We start from the raw sequence: 21,255 nt of genomic DNA on the forward strand, positions 1-21,255 counted from the left end.
AAGACTGGAGATATAGGAGCAGAATTGGGCCATTTAGCCAATCGGGTCTGTCTCACCATTCAATCATAGCTCTATGTTTCTCAACCACATTCTGCTGTCTTCTCCCCATTATCTTTTGTCTCCTTACCAATCAAGAACCTATCTATCTTTGCCTTAAATACCCTCCCTGACTTGGCCTCCACAGTCTTCGGTGACAATGAGTTTGACAGATTCACCAGCAACTGGCTGAAGAAACTCCTCTTCATCTCAGTTCTAAAGGGTCATCCATTCACTCTGAGGCTTTGCCCTCAGATTCTAGTCTTTCCACTGAATGGAAACATCTTCTCCACGTCCACTTTATCCTGGCCTCTCGGTATTCTATAAGTTTCAACCATATCTCTCCTATTCTGTCTAAATCCCATTGATTACAAACCCAGAGTTCTCAACCACTCCTCATATGACAAGCCTTGCATCCCAGGGTCATTCTTGTAAACCTCCTCTGTATCCCTTCCAAGGCCAGCACATCCTTTTTTTGATACAGAGCCCAAAACTGCTCACAATATTCCGAATGCAATCTGACCAGGAACTTGTAGTTTCAGAAGAACATCCTTGCTGTTGTATTCTAGCCCTGTCAAAATGAATGCTTACACTGCATTTGCCTTCCTAACTGCCAACTGAACCTGCATGTTTACCTTAAGAGAATCCTAAACTAGAATTCCTAAATCCCTTTGTGTTTCAGGTTTCTGAAGCTTTTCCTCATTTAGAAAATAGTCTATACACCTATTCTTCCTACCAAAGTGCACAATCTGACACTTTCTCACATTATCTTGAATTTAGAAGACTGAGAAGGGATCTGATTGAGACATATAAGATTATTAAAGGATTGGACACTCTAGAGGCAGGAAACATGTTTCCGCTGATGGGTGAGTGCCGAACCAGTGGACACAGCTTAAAAATACGGGGTAGACCACTTAGGACAGAGATGAGGAGAAACTTCTTCACCCAGAGAGTTGCAGCTGTGTGGAATGATCTGCCCCAGAGGGCAGTGGTGGCCCAGTCTCTGGATTCATTTAAGAAAGAGTTGGATAGAGCTCTCAAGGCTAGTGGAATCAAGGGTTATGGAGATAAGGCAGGAAAAGGATACTGATTAAGGATGATCAGCCATGATCATATTGAATGGTGGTGCAGGCTCGAAGGGCAGAATGGCCTACTCCTGCACCTATTGTCTATTGTCTGTATTTCATCCATCACTTTCTTGCCCACTCTTTCAACCTGTCCAGTCCTTCTGCAGTATCCCCACTTCCACAATACTACCTGTCCCTCTACCAATCTTTGTGTCAGCAGCAAACTGAGCAAAAATGCTTTTAGTTCCTCCATCTGGATTGTTAATGTATAACGTGAATAGTTATGGTTCCAACACTAACACCTGCAGAATTTCACTAGTCAGTGGCTGTCATCCTGATAAAGACCCCTTTATCCCACTTTCTGCCTTCTGCCAGTCAACCAAACCTCTACCCTTGCCCCTAACACCATGAGCTCTTATTTTATTTAGTAGCCTCATGTGCGGCACTTTATTAAAAGCCTTATGGAAATCCAAAAAAATCATATCTACTTGCTTTCCTTTGTCTGAGTTGTTCATTACGTCCTCAAAGAACTCTCACAGATTTGTCAGGCATGACCTCTCCGTGACGAAGCCATGCTGACTCAGTCCTATTTTACCATGCACTTCCAAATACTTCACAATCTCATCCTTAACTCCTTGCACCTATGTTGTTACAGTCTCCATGTAATCTCTCATGTATTTCTACATGCTACAGCAGGTCATCAAATTTCTCACCTTCCTCTTTGCCTGAGGAACTCTGTGATACCTCACAGTCCAGTATATTGTCATTGGTCATTTAGAAGAGAAGCCTGGCCAATGTGGACATGTTTATGATTTTGAGCATTTCCAATTCTTAGCTGATTCCTTTCAGTTAGGCCTCAATAGAAAGCAGTGCTCATAAGGACTTTTCCTTATCACTATAAAAACTAAAAGTGCTGGAAATAATCTACAGGCCTGACAGATTCTGTTGAGAGAGAAACAAAGCTAATATTTCATACATGTGGGGATCTATCAGAACTAGATCTGAGGAATATCAAAATAGTAGCAAGCCATTTATTCTTGGATGTCTGCACCACCATTTTCAAGATGGCAACAAGGTAGGACTTTCCAGCTGGAGCTTGTCTGCTCCATCCAGTTCTTTATTTTTCTCTTTTGTTTCTCACTCCTTTTTTTCTTCTCGGTGATGTCCTTCAGCACGGACTTGGACTCTTGGCCTCAGCCCAAACCCAAAGTGGTGGTCTCTCTGTGTCCTGACATGGCAGTCTCTCAACCTGACATAGCCTCAATGTAGACTCCTGGCCTCGAGATTCCCCTAGGAATTTGTACTTCAGCATCTGTCCCCAGGTAACCTTTTACTCAAGATGGCACTATAAGTAGCAACTTGTGAACTTTCACTGCACTCATTTGAGTACATGTGACAATAAAGCGAATTCTAATTCTGAGAAAATTAGAAATGTAGCAGGACAGACTGACGGGCAAAGGGGGTGGGGTGGCCCTGTTGGTAAGGAATGATATTCAGTCCCTTGTGCAGGAGGACCTAGAATCAGGGGATGTAGAGTCAGTATGGATAGAGCTGAGAAATTCTAAGGGTAGAAAGACCCTCTTGGGAGTTATCTACAGGCTCCCAAAAAGTAGTCTGGATGTAGGGTGTAAGTTGAATAAGGAGCTGAAATTAGCCTGTCGCAAAGATATTACTACAGTTGTTATGGGGGATTTTAACATGCAGGTAGACTGGGAGAATCAGGATTGTACTGGACCCCAAGAAAGGGAGTTTGTGGACTACCTCCGAGATGGATTCTTAGAACAGCTAGTGCTGGAGCCTACCAGGGAGAAAGCAATTCTGGATCTGGTATTGTGCAACGAACCAGAACTGATCAGGGACCTCGAAGTGAAAGAGCCATTAGGAGGTAGTGACCATAATACAATAAGCTTTAATCTGCAATTTGAAAGGGAGAGGGTACAATCAGAAGCGACAATATTTCAGTTGAATAAAGGGAACAGTGGAGCTATGAGGGAGGAGCTGGCCAAAGTTCAATGGTGCAATACCTTAGCTGGGATTACAGTGGAGGAACAATGGTAGATATTTCTGGGTATAATGCAGAAGACGCAGGATCAGTTCATTCAAAAAGGAAGAATGATCCTAAGAGGAGGCAGGGGTGGCCGTGGCTGATGAGGGAAGTTAAGAAACATATAATGTCAAAAGAGAAAAAGTATAACATAGCAAAGATGAGTGGGAAAACGGAGGACTGAGAAGCTTTTAACGAACAACAGAGGATTACTAAGAAGGAAATACGCAGAGAAAAAATGAGGTACGAAGGTAAACTGGCCAAAAATATAAAGGAGGATAGTAAAAGCTTTTTTAGATATGTGAAATGCAAAAAAAATGGTTAAGACTACAATTGGGCCCTTGAAGACAGAAACAGGGGAATATATTACGGGGAACAAAGAAATGGCAGAAGAGTTGAATTGGTACTTCAGATCTGTGTTAACTGGGGAAGACACAAGCAATCTCCCAGAGGTAATAGTGGCTAAAGGACCTGAACTGAAGGGAATTTATATTTGCCAGGAAATGGTGTTGGAGAGACTGTTAGGTCTGAAGGCTGATAAGTCCCCGGGACCTGATGGTCTACATCCCAGGATAATGAAGGAGGTAGCTCTAGAAATTGTGGATGCATTGGTGATTATTTTCCAATGTTCTATAGATTCAGGATCAGTTCCTGCAGATTGGAGGGTGGCTAATGTTGTCCCACTTTTTAAGAAAGGAGGGAGAGAGAGAAAGCAGAGAATTATAGACCAGTTAGTCTGACCTCAGTGGTGGGAAAGATGCTGGAGTTAATTATAAAGGATGAAATTACGACACATCTGGATAGCAGTAACAGGATAGGTCAGAGTCAGCATGGATTTATGAAGGGGAAATCATGCTTGACTAATCTTCTGAAATTTTTTGAGGATGTAACTCTGAAGATGGACAAGGGAGATCCAGTGGATGTAGTGTACCTGGACTTTCAGAAAGCCTTTTATAAAGTCCCATATAGAAGGTTAGTGAACAAAATTAGGGCGCATGGTATTGGGGGCAAAATACTGACTTGGATTGAAAATTGGTTGGCTGACAGGAAACAAGGAGTGGTGATAAACGGCTCCCTTTCAGAATGGCAGGCGGTGACCAGTGGTGTGCCGCAGGGATCAATGCTGGGACCACAGCTGTTTACAATATACATTAATGATATAGATGAAGGTATTAAAAGTAATATTAGCAAATTTGCTGATGACACAAAGCTGGGTGGCAGAGTGAAATGTGAGGAGGATGTTAGGAGATTACAGGGTGACCTGAACAGGCTAGGTGAGTGGACAGATGCATAGTATAGGCAGTTTAATGTGGATAAGTGTGTGGTTATCCACTTTGGTGGCAAGAACAGGAAGGCAAATTACTACCTAAATGGAGTCAAGTTAGGTAAAGGGGCAGTACGACAAGATCTAGGTGTTCTTGTACATCAGTCAATGAAAGCAAGCATGCAGGTACAGCAGGCAGTGAAGAAAGCTAATAGTATGCTGGCCTTCAGAACAAGAGGAATTGAGTATAGAAGCAAAGAGGTTCTTCTGCAGCTGTACAGGGTCCTGGTGAGACCGTACCTGGAATGTTGTGTGCAGTTTTGGTCTCCAAATTTGAGGAAAGACATTCTGGCTATTGAGGGAGTGCAGCGTAGGTCCATGAGGTCAATTCCCAGAATGGCGGGACTATCTTACGTTGAAAGATTGGAGCGACTGGGCTTGTATACCCTTGAGTTTAGAAAGCTAAGAGGTTGAGACGTATAAGATTATTAAAGTATTGGACACTCTAGAGGCAGGAAGCATGTTTCCGCTGATGGATGAGTCCCGAACCAGAGGACACAGTTTAAAAATAAGGGGTAGGCCATTTAGAACAGAGTTGAGGAGAAACTTCTTCACCCAGAGAGTGGTGAGTGTGTGGAATGCTCTGCCCCAGAAGGCTGTGGAGGCCAAGTCTCTGCATACTTTCAAGAAAGAGTTGGATAGAGCTCTTAAAGATAGTGGAATCAAGGGTTATGGGGATAAGGCAGGAACAGGATACTGATTGAGGATGATCAGCCATGATCATAATGAATGGTGGTGCTGGCTCGAAGGGCAGAATGGCCTACTCCTGCACCATTGTTTTCAGTAAGCAAAAGGAGGAGTGTGAGTGAAATAAGGAAATAAAAGAAAGGCCCATGACACTCTGATAGTCAACATCAGGGACTATTCATGCAAATAATCAAGATACCATTGGCATGGTCATTTTAACAAGACTTCAGACACTGTGCACATAAGAAACAGTCTTTGAAGAACATATTCGATAGTAATCTTGGTAACCAGTTAATGGACTGGCCTAAAAACCAGTGTTGATTGCAGATATCTCTGGCTGTATTATCTGAGGCACCAAATTAATCCGACTGTAGAATTGAAATCAATGATCTGAGGAACATCAAAATATCAGCAAGCCATTTATTCTCTGGAGTCTGCTCCACCATTCAATGGAATCATGGTTGAGCTGTGACCTAACTCCATAAAACACATTTTTGAAAATGTATCTTTCTCCCAGATTTATAATTTACAATTGATCTAGCATCAATTCACATTTGTAGAAGAGGGTCTCAAATGTTTACCACCCTTTGTGCATTGTCCTTAAACTTTCCTTTATTCAATTCCCGAATGGCCTGACTGTAATTTGTAGAGTATACCTCTAGTTTGAGTTTCCTCCACCAGCAGATAGTTTGTCCTCCAACTACCATGTCCGTTCACCTTCATACTTTGAGGTTTTACAACATCTTCATGGTACAAATTAATTTTTACCAGGGTCACTTAGTTTTTAAATGAATGACAGTCATTAGTTTTAAAGTTAAGTCATAACATCCACTCTGTGCAGTCATTACCACAGGACTTCATAATTCAATGTGGTTTTAATTATTGTTTTACAGTAGGTATTTCCAATACTAATGCTTCTATTAAAGCAGGCAGTAAAATCCTGCTGTTGTCAGCCATTTGTCTTACAGAGTTTCAACTCTGCTGCTGGCCTGACGGCAAATACAATTTTTGCACTTTTTTGTGGATGTACATTGACAGCCTGATTTGATTGGAATTCAGCTTTGATGCACTTGAACATGGACATATTTTCATATTTCTATTCAATGCTACATTAGCAGATATCCACAAACTTTTGATTTGGAAGACTTGAATGTGTCTGGAGATAACTTTAGTATAAAACTATAACTTTTTAAATCTCAATTGAAATCTAAATTAATGAGTTTTGAGAATATTTGTAGCTCAGGTTGAGGTTCTCGATGTAGGCTTTGTCCGCTGAGCTGGAAGGTTTGTTTTCACACATTTCATCACCATACTAGGTAACATAATCAGTGAGCATCCGAATGAAGCATCAGTGGTGTAGCCCACTTTCTACTTATATGTTTGAGTTTCCTTGGGTTGGTAATATTATTTCCTGTGGTAACATCATTTGCCAAGGTGATGTCATTTCCTGTTCTTTTTCTCAGGAGGTGGTAAATGGGATCCAAGTCAATGTCTTTGTTGATAGAGTTCCAATTGGAATGCCATGCTTCTAGGAATCCTCATGCTTGTCTCTGTTTGGCTTGTCCTTGGATGGATGTGTTGTCCCAGTTGAAGTGGTGTCCTTGCTCATCTGTATGTAAGGATACTAAGTGAGAGAGAGTCATGTGGTTTTGTGGCTATGCCTTACTACTCACTTCACCTTCAACAACAAAACCTACAGACAAACCAACAGAACACCCATGGGATCTCTGATATCAAGGTTCTTAGCAGAGGCAGTAATGCAGAGACTCGAACAAAACCCAAACTTTGGGTCCGCTACGTGGATGACACCTTTCTTCATCATTAAACAAAACAAATTAGAGGAAACCTTCAAGAACATCAATAGTACCCTTACTGGCATAAAGTTCACTAAAGAGAAGGAAAACAACAACTGCCATTCCTAAATATCACGGTAGAGCGAACAGCCAATGGGGAACTTCAAACCAGCATCTACAGGAAACCTACACATACAGACCAAATATTGAACTACAGAAACAATCATCCCAACACCAACAAATGAAGCTGCATCAGAACATTATTTCAACGAGCCACCACACACTGCAGCACTGCAGACGATCTACACAGAGCAGAGGAAAATCACCTATACAGTGTATTCAAAAAGAATGGGCACCCAATGAACACAGTCTGCCGATTTCTGAGCAACAACCCAAACAAGCAGACAAAACATGGCCAAAAACCGTAGCCATTCTCCCCTACATCAAAGACACCTCAGAAATGACTGCCAGATGACTCTGATCCCTTGGCATCATGGTAGCCCACAAACCCACCAACACATTATAACAGTAGCTAATGAACTTGAAAAACCCTATGAGAACAAGCAAAACTAATGTCATTTACAAAATATCTTGCAAGGACTGTAACAAACACTATGTTGGACAAACAGGCAGAAAACTAGCCACCAGGAGACATGAACATTAACTAGCCACAAAACGACATGATCCACTCTTACTAGTATCCTTACATACAGATGAGGAAGGATACCACTTCAACTGTGACAATACATCCATCCTAGGACAAGCCAAACAGAGACACTGCACGAGAATTTCTAGAGGCATAGCATTCCAAGCAACAAACACATCGACATGGATTGCATTTATCAATCCCCTGAGAAAAAGAACCAGAAATGACATCACTGTAGGAAATGATGTCACCACAGGAAATAACATCACCAACCCAAGGAAACTCAACATATAAATAGAAAGTGGGCTACACCACCAGTGCTTCATTTGGAGAATGTTACCTTGTATGGAGATGAAATGAGTGAAAATGAACCTTCCAGCTAAGCGTGCAAACCTACTTCCTGAAATTTAAATGCCAACATTTTTGATATACCCTCACTTGATGGTTTTGACTCTTATGTTGGTCCAACATGAATCCATCTGGAATATCTATGATCTTCGTGGTTTCAGATATCCATTCTCTGAAGGCCGAGATATATTGGCTAAGAGGCTATTTTTCTGATGGGTCTGCTAAATTCTGCAATGGATGCCTTATGTTTTGTGGCTCAAAGAAGCTACCTAGTAGTGGTCTCCAAGTCCCATCCCACAATTACAGAGATTATCCATTCAGAATTCTATTTTGCAGGCAATCTTGACACCTTTCAGTTGTGACCACTTGCATTTTTATTTTGCTTCAACTTTTAGAAATCAGATTGGTGTAAACAATGTTGCTTTTTTGTTTGATCCATTGCTTTGTGTACAAGCTAGTTCTTGAAGTTACAAAGAATACCTTTAGTTTTGATTATTTCAATACGAAACAAACATACTTTTAATAAAATGAACTCCACATTGGACCTTGCAAATAGAAATATTAGATTACTTACAGTGTGGAAACAGGTCTTCAGCCCAACAAGTCCACACCGACCCACAACCCACCCATACACTTACCCCTTCACCTAACACTACGGACAACTTAGCATAGCCAATTCACCTGGCCTGCGCATATTTTGACTGTGGGAGGAAACCCACACAGACACAGGGAGGGTGTGCAAACTCCACACAATCAGGTGCCTGAGGCAGGAATTGAGCCCAGGTCTCTGGTGCTGTGAGGCAGCAGTGCTAACCACTGTGCCACCTAAGTTATTTTTTTAATTTTCTCTGTTATTGGACTCTTCCCAAAACAGTACCAATCGCAGCAATAGCGACCTGAACTTGTTTGCCCAAGCGACCAACCTCCATGTAGGAAGCCAGGGAGTGGTCAGTTTGACCATGAAAAAGGAGCTGGTGGTAAAATGCACCCAAGCTTGATTGTTTACCTCACTCCACAGCACTCTGCGTGTATGTTAGCCAGCAGGGGTCACTGATCAGCAATCAGACAGCTAACAATGCCTGATTCCCTCGACCATTACCAAATATCTGTTGTTTTGGCTGCGAACAACTAAGTTTTCAGAGAACGATACAAAATTGGTAGTTCTTCCCCATGGTCACTCTGGAATTGAACTGTTTACGAAAATATTTTCACTCAGAAGCTCTGGAAAGAAAAAAAAACGAAAATACCTGATATCTTGGAACGTTTAAATCCCAAGAAAAAATAAGCATTGCCTGCTGAAATAAAATGCTGAAATTGCCAAACCTGGGGCAAGTGAAAAGAAGAATCTAATTTATATCTAGTGTGCGCGGCAGGCAATTTCAGAAGCACAATAAAACCAGGATCATTCAGGGACTACTTGGTATTCTCCCCTTGTCCACATTAAGTGTCCCTAATTCTTCATCAAACGTGTACGCGATGGTTGATGCATATAGACTGGATCCTTCCCTTCAGGCTCCGCACTCAGCAGACAGTTGTCAGAAAGATACAGGAATGACTGCAAGAGCTGAGGAGCAAAAATGACTGAAACAGTTTGCCCTTTCTGATTTGACAATTCTTACCCTTGTTTGTTTTAATAATTGAAAAGCAGGTGGACTTGGGGCGTGTGCGTTTTTCATTTCAGATTTTGGACGGTCCGTGGCAGAAAGAAGGGGACTGTTTTGAGCTCAGAGTGACTGGTCTTGGGGTACCGGCCTGCTGTTCTGTGACTGACTGTTTAACGGTGTTTTAACAAAAAGGCGAGAGCGAAGCCTATTGTTGAGTTCTGCTCGGAAGAGGTCCATGGAGGAGCTAGTGCAGTTCCCACCGATCTTCACCTGCTCACACAAAGCTGCAAAGTCAGCTCTGCCTATTGACAAGCAGTCGGCAGGATTTGACTGATTCCTGCAGTTGGATATAACAGCAAGGGGACAGCGTGCAGTCCTCTCCCATCTCTTCCACAGCTTCGCCCACTGTGGAAAACTTCACCGGGTGCCAACGTTCCCAGACAGGAATATGCTTGGAGAAATACAGAAAGGATTTGCAGCAACAATTGTTCTCTTATGCTGAGGTAGGTTTTTTTTTGTCTTAACTCTTCATCTCAGAACATAAAACCCATGGAGTTTATTGCCTTTTAAATGTAAATTCAGCCTGGTTTTAACTGTCAGTCCAAATATGTCGCTTGGTTGATGCTTTCTTCGTTTCAATTGTTTATTGGCAAAAGTCAGTGTTCTGTCCCTCATTCAGTACTAACGATGAAATATGTCTGATTGGAAGATGGGTGGGAGTGCATCACATCATGCTGCATGCTTAGCTGTGGGTTTCAATTTGACTGCATCGTTTCCAATTCTCTGGAATCAGAAGCCCGAAAGCCTGGCTCTTTTTCTCAGTTTGTAAACATGCCTCCGTTCCCCGGCGTGCACATCCTTCCCACGCTTGAATGCCGCCCCGGTAAGTTTGATTGGAAGCAATTTCCGTGCGCTTTAATTTCCAAACCCTTTTCTAGTGGAGAAAGCAGCCGCCAGATTGGGAAACTTGCATTAATCAGCGATCGGCGCGGAAGGAAGAATCGCGATGCGAAATTAACCCCTACTGCCCGGCTCTGATATTGCTCATTACGGTCTTATTTTTTCTATTTCTTCAACCTGGTGTGTTTTATCGAGTGATGGGAGAATGCATCTGCGTGGATTTGGTACATCAGGTAGGTACATGGAAGCTGACTGAGGAAACTCAGTAGGATTGTGACAATGAAAGATTTGCCTACACAGAATTCAGTAGGAAGTTCACAGCGAGCGTGTATATTTAATAGCAACAGATTTTCGTCAGCCAAGTATTAGATTATCTTGATCTTCCCCCACTCCACCCCGCGCCTCCCGTTTACATTTGCCAAGGATTGCAGTAATAAGTTCACAACATAAATTTTGCAGATTTTTACAAAACAAACTTTACTGGATGTAGATTTCTCATCCAGATCAAGAGGACTAAGGGTGATGGAGAGGCAAGTTATTTTGTTATAAAACGATGTCAAAGGTGAAGGTCGTTTCATTCATTCAGATGAGCATATCTCCACGGTATTGCTCACAAGTACTCTTGGGTCCACGTTTGGTTGTTATGTTTCACTGCTAATCTGACTAGTGCTGGTGTCGGGACTTATAAACTGACCAGAGATCAATTTCAAGACATTTATAACTGCTTGTAAATTTCAGGCTCCAAGTTACTATTATTTTCAATTCGTCTGAAACTAAGTGCTTGCTGTATGTATGATTCGATCCCACACACTGGGTACAACCTTTATGTTAATTTTGCTGTCAGATCTACCATGACTGTTCAAAAAACATGGATTTTCTAATATAATGTGTAATGCAATGCCTTAACACAAAATAAAGTAGAATTATTCTAAATGAGGATTAATCTTAAACCATTTAGAATCTAGCTCTTGTTTTGGCCCAGGTGAACTTCATTGCTGTGTTTCAGTCACATCCAAGAAATATCAAACATACTAACGTTGTTTTTTTAGATGTAACAAAGGGATATTAGATACGTAATATTTAGATGCACAGATATTGCTCCTAATATATCACTGATGGATTTTGAATGGCTTTATCCATATTAATTCAAACAATATGCTGTCTAATAACAGGGGTGCTAAGCCATGTACTACAGAGTACATTGGGCAGAAGTGGGTACTGCAGATGTTGGAGATCAGAGTTTCAATTAGAGTGGTGCTGGAAAAGCACAGCAGGTCAGGCAGCATCCGAGGAGCAGGAAAATCAATGTTTCGGGCAAAAGCTTTTAATCAGAAATGAAGGCAGGGAGCCTCCGGGTGGAGAAATAAATGGGAGGAGGGTTGGGCTGAGGAGAAGGTAGCCAAGAGTACAATGGGTGTATGGGGGTGGGGATGAAGGTGATAGGTCAGAGAGGAGGGTTGAGCGGATAGGTGGGAAGGAAGATTGGCAGGTAGGACAAGTCATGAGGGTGATGCTGAGCTGGAAGGTTGGAACTGGGATAAGGCAGGGGGAGGGGAAATGAGGAAACTGGTGAAGTCCACATTGATGCCCTGGTGTTGAAGTGTTCTGAGGCGGAAGATGAGGCGATCTTTCTCCAAGTGTCGGGTGGTGAGGGAGTGGCAGTGGAGGAGGCCCAGGACCTGCATGTCCTTGGCAGAGTGGGAGGGGGAGTTGAAATGTTGGGCCACGGGGCGGTGGGCTTGATTGGTGTGGATGTCCCAGAAATAATCTTCAGAGTGCATTACATAGTGACTGCACTTGGCATCATTTGACTGAACGAGGCATCAAGGGGCCTAACAAAATCGAAGCTAATGGGAATCGGGGAAGTCTCTTCACAGTTTAATCACACCCAGCAAAACATTGTTGAACATCAATCATCTCAGTGCCAGGACATCTCTGCAGGAGTTCCTTAAGATCTGTTCTAGGCCTAACCATTTTCAACTGCTTCACAAGTTATCTTCCCACCATCTTAAAGTCAGAAGTGGGGATGTCTGCTGATGATTGCATAACAATCTACCATTACATTTGTCAGATTTGAATCATGCTGCCTATACAGCAATATTTGGCTCATGCCAAATAATAGCAAGTAGCATTTGCATCACCCAAACGCCAAGTAATAATTATCACCAAAAAGAGAGAATCCAACAATCACCCTTAAAGTTCTAAGACATTACCCTCACTGAATCGCCTCCTACAACATCCTAGAGATTACCATTGACATGGGTACGCCATGTAAATATTGTAGCTACTAAAGCAGATAACATTTTGGTGATTCTGAGGTCAGTAACTCATCTGTCTCCCCAAAGTCTGACAGCCATCCACCTGCATAAATCAGGAGTTCATGGGAATACACTCTTCTTGCCTAGATGAGTGCAGCTGTAACATAAATCAAGAAGTTTAATACCATTTAGGACAAAGTAACCTAGTTGATGGCACCCATCCATCATTTCCAACATTTGCTCCCTCCACCAGTGATGCACAGTGGCAGCAGTGTGTGCTACATCCAAGACACACTGCAATAACTCATAAGTATTCTTTCAACAGCACCTTCCAAATCCACAACTGACACCACCTACCAGGACAAAGACAGCAAATGCATGGGAACAGCACCAGCTGTAAGTTGCTCTAAAAGCCACATGCCATCCTGATTTGGAACAATATTGCTATTATGTGACTACTACTGGATCAAAATGCTGAAATTACCATCTTGGCAGTGCTGTGGATGTACCTCACCATTCTGACTTGGAAATATATTGCTATTCCTTCACTATCACTGGGTCAAAATCCTGGAATTCCCTCCCAAATAGCATTGTAGGACTAATTACAGCACATGGACTACAGCAGTTCAAGAAGGCAGCTTATTACCACCTTCTCAAGGGCAATTAAGATGCACAACAAATGTTGGCCAAACAGCAAAACCCACATCCTGTGAGAGAGTAAAAAACAAAGGACTCCAATGGTTTAAGAGGTGGCGCAATACCTTCTTCTCAAGGGAATTAAGGATGGACAACAAATGCTGGCCTTGTCAAATGTGCACACCTCTTTTGATAGATTTTTTTAAAATCGGTGCTACAGATTTAAGGTGGTTAGATAAATTACAACAAAGCTGCTTACTGCATAGAAAGTAAGAGCATCATATTCTGTTCCAAACTGATCCTCTCTCAACAACATCCATAACCCTGCTCAAGATCCAAAGAAGGGACAGATATGTTTGTAAACAATGAGTTTACAAACTCACTAGTTTTACTGCACATAAATAATCTTTTTCACTATGACTTAATAACAGTATAAAGGAAACCAATCTTTGTGCTTCATCCGAATGAAATCCAGTCATGCCAGTGCTATTTAGCTGCTCTGTAGTGACATGATGCTCTTGAGCAACCTCTAATCTCATGGCTTGTAAGCCCTAAGAGAACTAATCAGGGCGTGATGACAATGGAGATACATGGACAGCCTACCCCATTATCAGCCTGCTGGCAAAAGTGGGCATCTGAGGAAGTCAGCTGAAAAGAACACAGCAGTTATCATTAAAGAGAAATACATAATAAAAGCAGACGCTCACTTTCTCAGGATCTGAATGCTTGTTGATCAGTAAAGAGGCAGGTCTAATAATGTTTAAATCCTGTAAACCATGAAAAGTAGTGGTCAGGATCTTTCTTGGCATTGTTTTCTTCAAATAAACACCCAATTCATAAAGCATTGACTCTCAAAGCCCTACCTGCTGATGGATTTTCTACTTCTTGTGTTGCTACTTATTCCAAATAGAACTGCATAGTCCTTCAAATATTGGCAGAGAGGCTGGCATTGCATTTCACTGTAACTACTGCTAATCCATCTCAGATTCACTGAAATGGCCCTCAGTACTTTCTAGGGCTCATAATAGGATCCCAAGAATTGGAGTCAGTGATTTAGAGCCTCGAATTGACTTAGAATAGAATAGAATCAAATCCCTATAGTGTGGAAACACCGGCAAGTCCACACCAACCCTCTGAAGAGTAACCCACTCAGACCCATTCCCCTACATTACCCAGACTAATGCACACATCCCTGAACACTATGGGCAATTTAGCATAGCCAGTTCACCTAACCTGCACATCTTTGGTTTGTGGGAGGAAACCAGAGCACCCAGAGTAAACCCATGCAGATATGGAGACAATGTACAAAATCCACACAGTCACCCAAGGCAGGAATTGAACTCGGATCCCTGCCGCTGTGAGGCAATAGTGCTAACCACTGAGCCAACCCCAATTTTCTGAGGACCTTCTCTACTCTCTCTGGTCGGATTTAACTTACATCCCTGACTGCTGCACACCCTTGTATTTTGTATCTAATATAACAAAAACAACTTATTAGGACTATTTATATTGCCAAAGGATAGGCTTTTCTGAGGTGATTTTTGAGAAATGAAGATGGATAGATCAGATAGGTAAGGTGCTAATCTGTTTCGTCTATGTGATGTTTAATTTGTCTTGAGGGAAAAATGAAGAGATGTTATAATATGTAACCTCCAATACTGATTTCACTTCAGAGATTGAAGGTGGCCAGTGATGTTTTTGGATTATTTGTGCTCCCAAACCATTCCATAGGCAAGGTGCAGCTATTAATAACTCTGTTATATATCTATTGCCAGCAGATTCAGCTGCAAGATTTCCATGAATCTCCAGATAGAGGTTCAATAGTTTCAAATTTTAGACCAGAAGCAAAATCACTATTCAAGGAGTTTTAACTCTCTCCTGGTATAAATAGAAATTTAAAAATTCAATTAGTGTGCCTCTGGCCCTTGTATTGCATCGTTTGTAAAGTGACTGAGGCACTAATCTGATTCACTGTCTTGTGCGAATCTGAGTACTATTGGAATATACTGGATGTCATTTATCACCAGTTTACTGAATTCATTGTGGATCTTCAATAAATCCTTGTGGCCAAGACATGGAGGTTCTCTCATGTTTATATTCATGAGGTACAAGAAACCCGTCTAGTACTATCCCAACTATGGGGCATGGTGGCTCAGTGATTAGCACTATTGCCTCACAGTGTCAGGGACCCAGGTTCAATTCAGCCTCAGGCAACTGTCTGTGTGGAGTTTGTACACTTTCCCTGTGTCTGCGTGGGTTTCCTCCGGGTGCTCTGGTTTCCTCCCACAATCCAAAGATGTGCATGTCAGGTGAATTTGTCATGCTAAATTGTCCATAGTGTTAGGTGCATTAGTCAGGGGTAAATTTAGGGTAGAGGAATGAGTCTGGGCGGATTATTCTCTGGAGAGTTTGTGTGGACTTGTTGGGCCAAATGACCTGTTTCCATACAGTAGGGAATTTTATCTAATCTAAACCACCAAAGACTTCCCTCTTTGCTTGCTTATAGAGATGTTGATAAATACTCTAACCACCAGGCAATAGAGAAATAAAAACCTAACTTCATAGAACCTAGCAGCAGAGTTGTGGCCATTTGCTCATTGTGGTCATGGCATTTCTGAAAGAGAACTCTAATGAATTCCACTTTACTGTTCTTTTGCAATTGTCTCAACTCTTTCCCCTATTATGCTGCGTTATTAACAAAAATTGAATTGCTTAGGCACCTGACCCAACCTAGGGCCAAACAAAAGCTAAACATTTTAAAAGCTGATAGGTTTCAAAAAAGAACGTAAATCAAAATTAGATCTGAATATAAGCTAATAGCATATAGTTACACTGAAACAACTATGATATATAGTCTTACAATTAATTTGGATGCATGTAAATGAAATATGTGTACAGAATTGAAATAGGCCATTCAGCCAATTTGTCTTCAAGCCTTTGTTAGATCAATTCAAAAATAATGTCACTGTCTCCGTCTCCCCAGATGACCTTGTATCTTCAGTCAAAGAAAGATGTGGGTTTATATTTTCCCTAATACAGTGGCCCTGCCAAAATTTAATCTGCCACTCCATGGATCATTCTTTACATCTCCACTCATGTTGGCTTATAGCTTATCCAGACCAGTTAATTCTGACCATTTTTTGTTGGCATTTTTATCTTTTCTTTTCTATCTTTCCCCTTTTCAACACCTTTTTTGCCTGCTACCTAGAATCTAGATCTCTCCAATAATCTCTCAAAAATAACAATCTACTATGTGTGGGCTTGAAGAAAGAAGTACTGGAGATGAAGTGTAATGCATCATTGATTGTTATAAAGCAATTTAAGCAAGTAGCCTTCACCCTGAAAATGCTGATGTCCATTTGAGTTGCAGGTGCTTGGCACATATGCAATTACAATGAGGTCATCATTGAAAGCCTGAACTTAAAGCATTACAGAAGTAAAAGTGATCACTTTTAATTCAATTCAGCAAATGTTCCATTTTAATAACGAATGAAACTTAATTGCTCACGGTTATTTCTGAGGCACTTAATTTTGTTGAGTACTATTGATTTTATCAAATAAATTGTGGAATCATTGAGCTTTAAACCTAATCTTTATTGTAACAAGAATCATGTGATATACATTAATAAACTGTAAGTGAAACATGTCTTCACTGAACATTCCATTAACTGCACTGGAGTGAGCACAATCACCATAACCACTTCTAGTTTCCCTCTGAAAATCCCTGTTCATAATTGTAGAACAGAGTCACGCAGGTTATACATGTGAGTTTATTCACTGGTTTTCACAAAGTTATTGACCTCTGTTACGTAACAACTGAGGGCTACAATTGGCATTAATATCAGTGAATTAGGAAAAAGGGGAACAGAAAATGAGGTTGCTACTTCCAATAACTAGTTTGCCTAGTGAGCTTAGCTTGCAAATATAGTGATTGTTTGGGCAATGGATTTGCTGGGCTAGAATACTCTTCACAGTTGAAAAGCATAGTAAAAGGACTGGAATCAAGCTGTCCATACCCCAACATGGAGTTCCTATCTTACGGGAAATTTAGACACAGAAATAAGCAGAAAAGGCGAAACCACAATATAGCCTTTTGTTTTAATAAACATCTTTCATTATTGCTATAAATTGGAATTATTCCATCTTCAGTGTCATGTTATGTTCAGGAGAAAGTGAAGACTGCAGATGCTGGAGATCAGATTTGATAAGTGTAATACTGGAAAAGCAGAGCAGGTCAGGCAGCATCTGAAGAGCAGAAGAATCGACTTTTCAGGCATAAACCGTTCTTGCCCCACACATTCCTGAAGGGGCTGAGAGATAAATAGGAGGGTGAGGGGGAAGGTAGCTGGGAAGGCAATAGATAGGTGCAGGTGGGGGATTGATTGCAATACGTCAGAGGAGAGGGTGGAGCAGATAGGTGGAAAGTAAGATGAACTGGTAGGACAGTTCAAGAGGGCATTGCTGAGTTGGAGATGAGGGAACTGGTGAAGTCGATGTTGATGCCATGTGGTTGGAGGGTCTCAAGCTGGAAGGTGAGCATTCTTCCTCCAAGAGTCAGGTGGCTTGGATTTGGTGGTGAAGGAGACCCAGGGCTTGCATGTCCTTGGTGGAGTGGGAAGGGGAGTTGAAGTGGTCAGCCACAGGACAGTGGGGTTGTTTGGTGTGTGTGTCTCCCAGAGAATGTTACATTCAGTCTTACTATTCAGCAACCAAATACAGAAGAATCATGAACAATTATTATCAAGTTTTAGTGATTGGCCTTTTGATGGTATCTAAGAAAACGTAACTCTCACACTGAGGAACTCTTCCAAGTTATCATAGTGTTATTTCTGACTGGTCAAAGATATTATGCAAAAAAAAATACAATGCCCTCCCCAAGGTCAGATTTTGTTAGAGATAGGTCAAGAAGGTTTCAGCTTTGATCTGTGGATGGCATTGAAGTAGCTAATCTTAACCAAGGCAATCAAGGCATTCTGAAGTTAGACTCTGTGCCTTTGACTTGAGGAGGAAGTGATTAGACAAGGAATCCTGTTTTATCACTAACTGTGCTTGCTGAAAGATGTACAGGTAGGACTATTGAGAAAGTACAGGTTTAATTTGAGCCATGAATTCTGTCCACACAGTTTTTCCACATAAAAATAAAACCTTGGTTTGTGGAGTCAGGTCTCCCCTGCCCATAACTGTCATCCACCCATTCTACAAAATCTACCTGTAGGCCCCAACCTTCAATTTATTTGCTTGCTATGTTATTTTGGTGGGAACCTTATTGCGAGCAGGGAGAATTTGCCAGTTGTACACAGGCTTGCAACGTTGTGGTAGCAGCCAGCAATGTGTTGCCCTCTGTTAATCTCAAATGGTTGAGCATGAATCCAGCAACAGGAAGAATTCCCTGTAATAATGTTTCCACAGTTATTTAAAGTGATCACCAACTACTTTTCATATTAATGTAGATAATCTGTAGCCCTGACATTTGATCCCAGATTGGATTCGTAGAAGTTGCTGAATTCCTGATCCTGACCTTTAAAAGTGGCCATCTACGCTCTCTTTTTGGCCTGCAATGGTGGACTAGATTGAAAGTTGAGCTGAGTTATCCAAGAAATGCCAACATGGCTGCCAATTGCTGTGGCAGACTAGGAAGAAATAAACAATAAAACATTTCTTCAGTCCTCACACTCCTCTTCGCTGTCCACACCCTCACATACTCTCCAAGTTCTGTCCATACCAGTCATGCAATTCACTGCTTCTGCACCTCCCTCATCACTCTTCAAATTCCTATAGTAGTCTATGCTCCTCTACCCATCCCCATTGATCCTTTGTAACTCTTATGTCAATTTAATACAAACCATAGTTCCACATTCTCCCCTATCACCTATCATAATAATTCATCCAGTAAGCATTAGCATCCAAGTACACAGGAATAAAAAAATCTTCTGTTAGTTAAAGTTCTGTATTGCAGATGCATTCTATTTTGACAATTCCTGATATTTCTCAACAAGGTTGGCATTTCTTGATAGTTCCTGACTGCTTCTGACAAGCTTGACACTTCTTGACAGTTCTTGACAAGTTCCACATTTCTTTGAAAACATTACAGTCCCAATGGGTTCGTGCACTTTTCAGACAAAAACCTAACTGCTGTTAACATTCCTTGAGTACACCCATCTCCCCATCCAGGATACCTGATTGCTCCTCCTATCATCCCAACTGCCTCACCTCACTTGGTGCAGGGGTACTTGACTTCTCTCAAAGGTGTCCCTGAATCATATGCTTGGAGATACCTCTTGTACCTTGGATATGTAAATGAATCCACTAAACTCTCAGCAGATCTGGGTTCCACATTGCAGACTGCCAAAATCACACTTTAATAGAAGTAGGTTTAAATTGCCAGCTGCCTTTATAAAACCTTTATGCACAACATCAACCTGACTTCACTCCCAATCCGCTGAAAATGGGAAGTGTCATGTTAAGGGACGGGACTTGCAAATTCAGGTCAGTTCCATCAGTTTTACCATGATGGCAAAACTCTGTCCCATCGTATTGAAAACTTTTGGCCTACATGTACGCATTGATTGATTTCCGATGGCTGCTGCTGTGATTGTTGTAGAATTTGGTGATTCCCAGAGTTATGTTAAATTGCTGAGGTCAGCAGGGATTGATTTAACATAGTAGATGAAGTTGATCTGACTTAAACTGTTCTGTAGAATCTACTTGCTTCCTGGTATGAATGCAATTGCAAAATGACTTAGGGGATGAACAGTGGTTGCACAGAGGTGGACAAACTGTTAAAAGGAAAAGGAGAAAGATATCTCAGCAGGTGTATAGAGGGAGTAATTCTCCTTGAACCTAAGCCAGTAATACAACACTGACATTGGGATCAACAGGGAGTCTTGAGAATGGCATCCTGAATTCTTAATTGAACACCCCAGACTCATTATCCAATTCAGGACGTTTACTGGGTTTCTGATGCTGCCAACCCAAATGGAGGGTCAGCATTTGTGAGGCCTCAGGAGTGCCATCTGGAGAGATGGATGTTGCTGAGCCAGATAGGATGCTTCAAAGGTGCCTCATGGTAAGTGAATTAAATTTTTTTTTAAAATTTAAATCACCAAGTGTCAGTAGGGGAACAGCCCCATGGTACTTTTGGAGCCAAATGGGTTGCCCATGATCCTCTTTCCAGGTTGCCACAGGGAAGCCACTTTCACAACTAGTGCAGCATCCCCATAAAGTGGGAACTGCCTCACTGCCACCAAAATGCTAGTGACCTTACTTAATGGCCCCTAATATGGCCTTAGTTCTTCAAATTGCCTTCCTTCTACTGTGGAACAGCCCATCAGCACCACTGCCTCCATTCAGTGCACCACTGGGAAATTTCCCTTGCAGCAGTACTGCATCAGGGAGCATTCCCAAAGTGGCTCTCCACTATTTTACTATCTCTCTGCTTTCATTTCCGTCACCCCAGGGAGATAGTGAGGAAAGAGGTCAATCTGAGACTGGTACAATTGAGAACAGGAGCGAGTCAACAGTAAGTGCAGGCAGGGACAAGGTAGGACTGATAAATTAAACTGCATTTATTTCAATGCAAGGGGCCTAACAGGGAAGGCAGATGAACTCAGGGCATGGTTAGGAACATGGGACTGGGATATCACAGCAATTACAGAAACATTGCTCAGGGATGGGCAGGACTGACAGCTTAATGTTCCAGGATACAAATGCTACAGGAAGGAGAGAAAGGGAGGCAAGAGGGAGGGGGATTGGCATTTTTGATAAAGGATAGCATTATAGCTGCGCTGAGGGAGGATATTCCCAGAAATACATCCAGGGAAGTTATTTGGGTGGAACTGAGAAATAAGAAAGGGATTGTATTATAGACCCCCTAATAGTCAGAGGGAAATTGAGAAACAAACTTGCAAGGAGA

General features: G+C 41.7%; 1 protein-coding gene across 1 annotated transcript in view; it reads left to right on the forward strand.

The window, feature by feature from the left end:
* Positions 1–9,441: 9,441 nt before the first annotated feature.
* Positions 9,442–21,255, forward strand: part of frmpd3 (FERM and PDZ domain containing 3) — a 533,212-nt gene continuing 521,398 nt past the window's right edge. Inside the window, exon 1 of the mRNA XM_072595141.1 lies at positions 9,442–10,052. The gene's annotated coding sequence lies outside the window, so the exon portion shown is untranslated. The remainder of the gene's footprint in view (positions 10,053–21,255) is intronic.

The sequence above is a fragment of the Chiloscyllium punctatum genome, chromosome 25 (assembly GCF_047496795.1).
Source record: "Chiloscyllium punctatum isolate Juve2018m chromosome 25, sChiPun1.3, whole genome shotgun sequence".
Taxonomy (NCBI): Eukaryota; Metazoa; Chordata; class Chondrichthyes; order Orectolobiformes; family Hemiscylliidae; genus Chiloscyllium; species Chiloscyllium punctatum.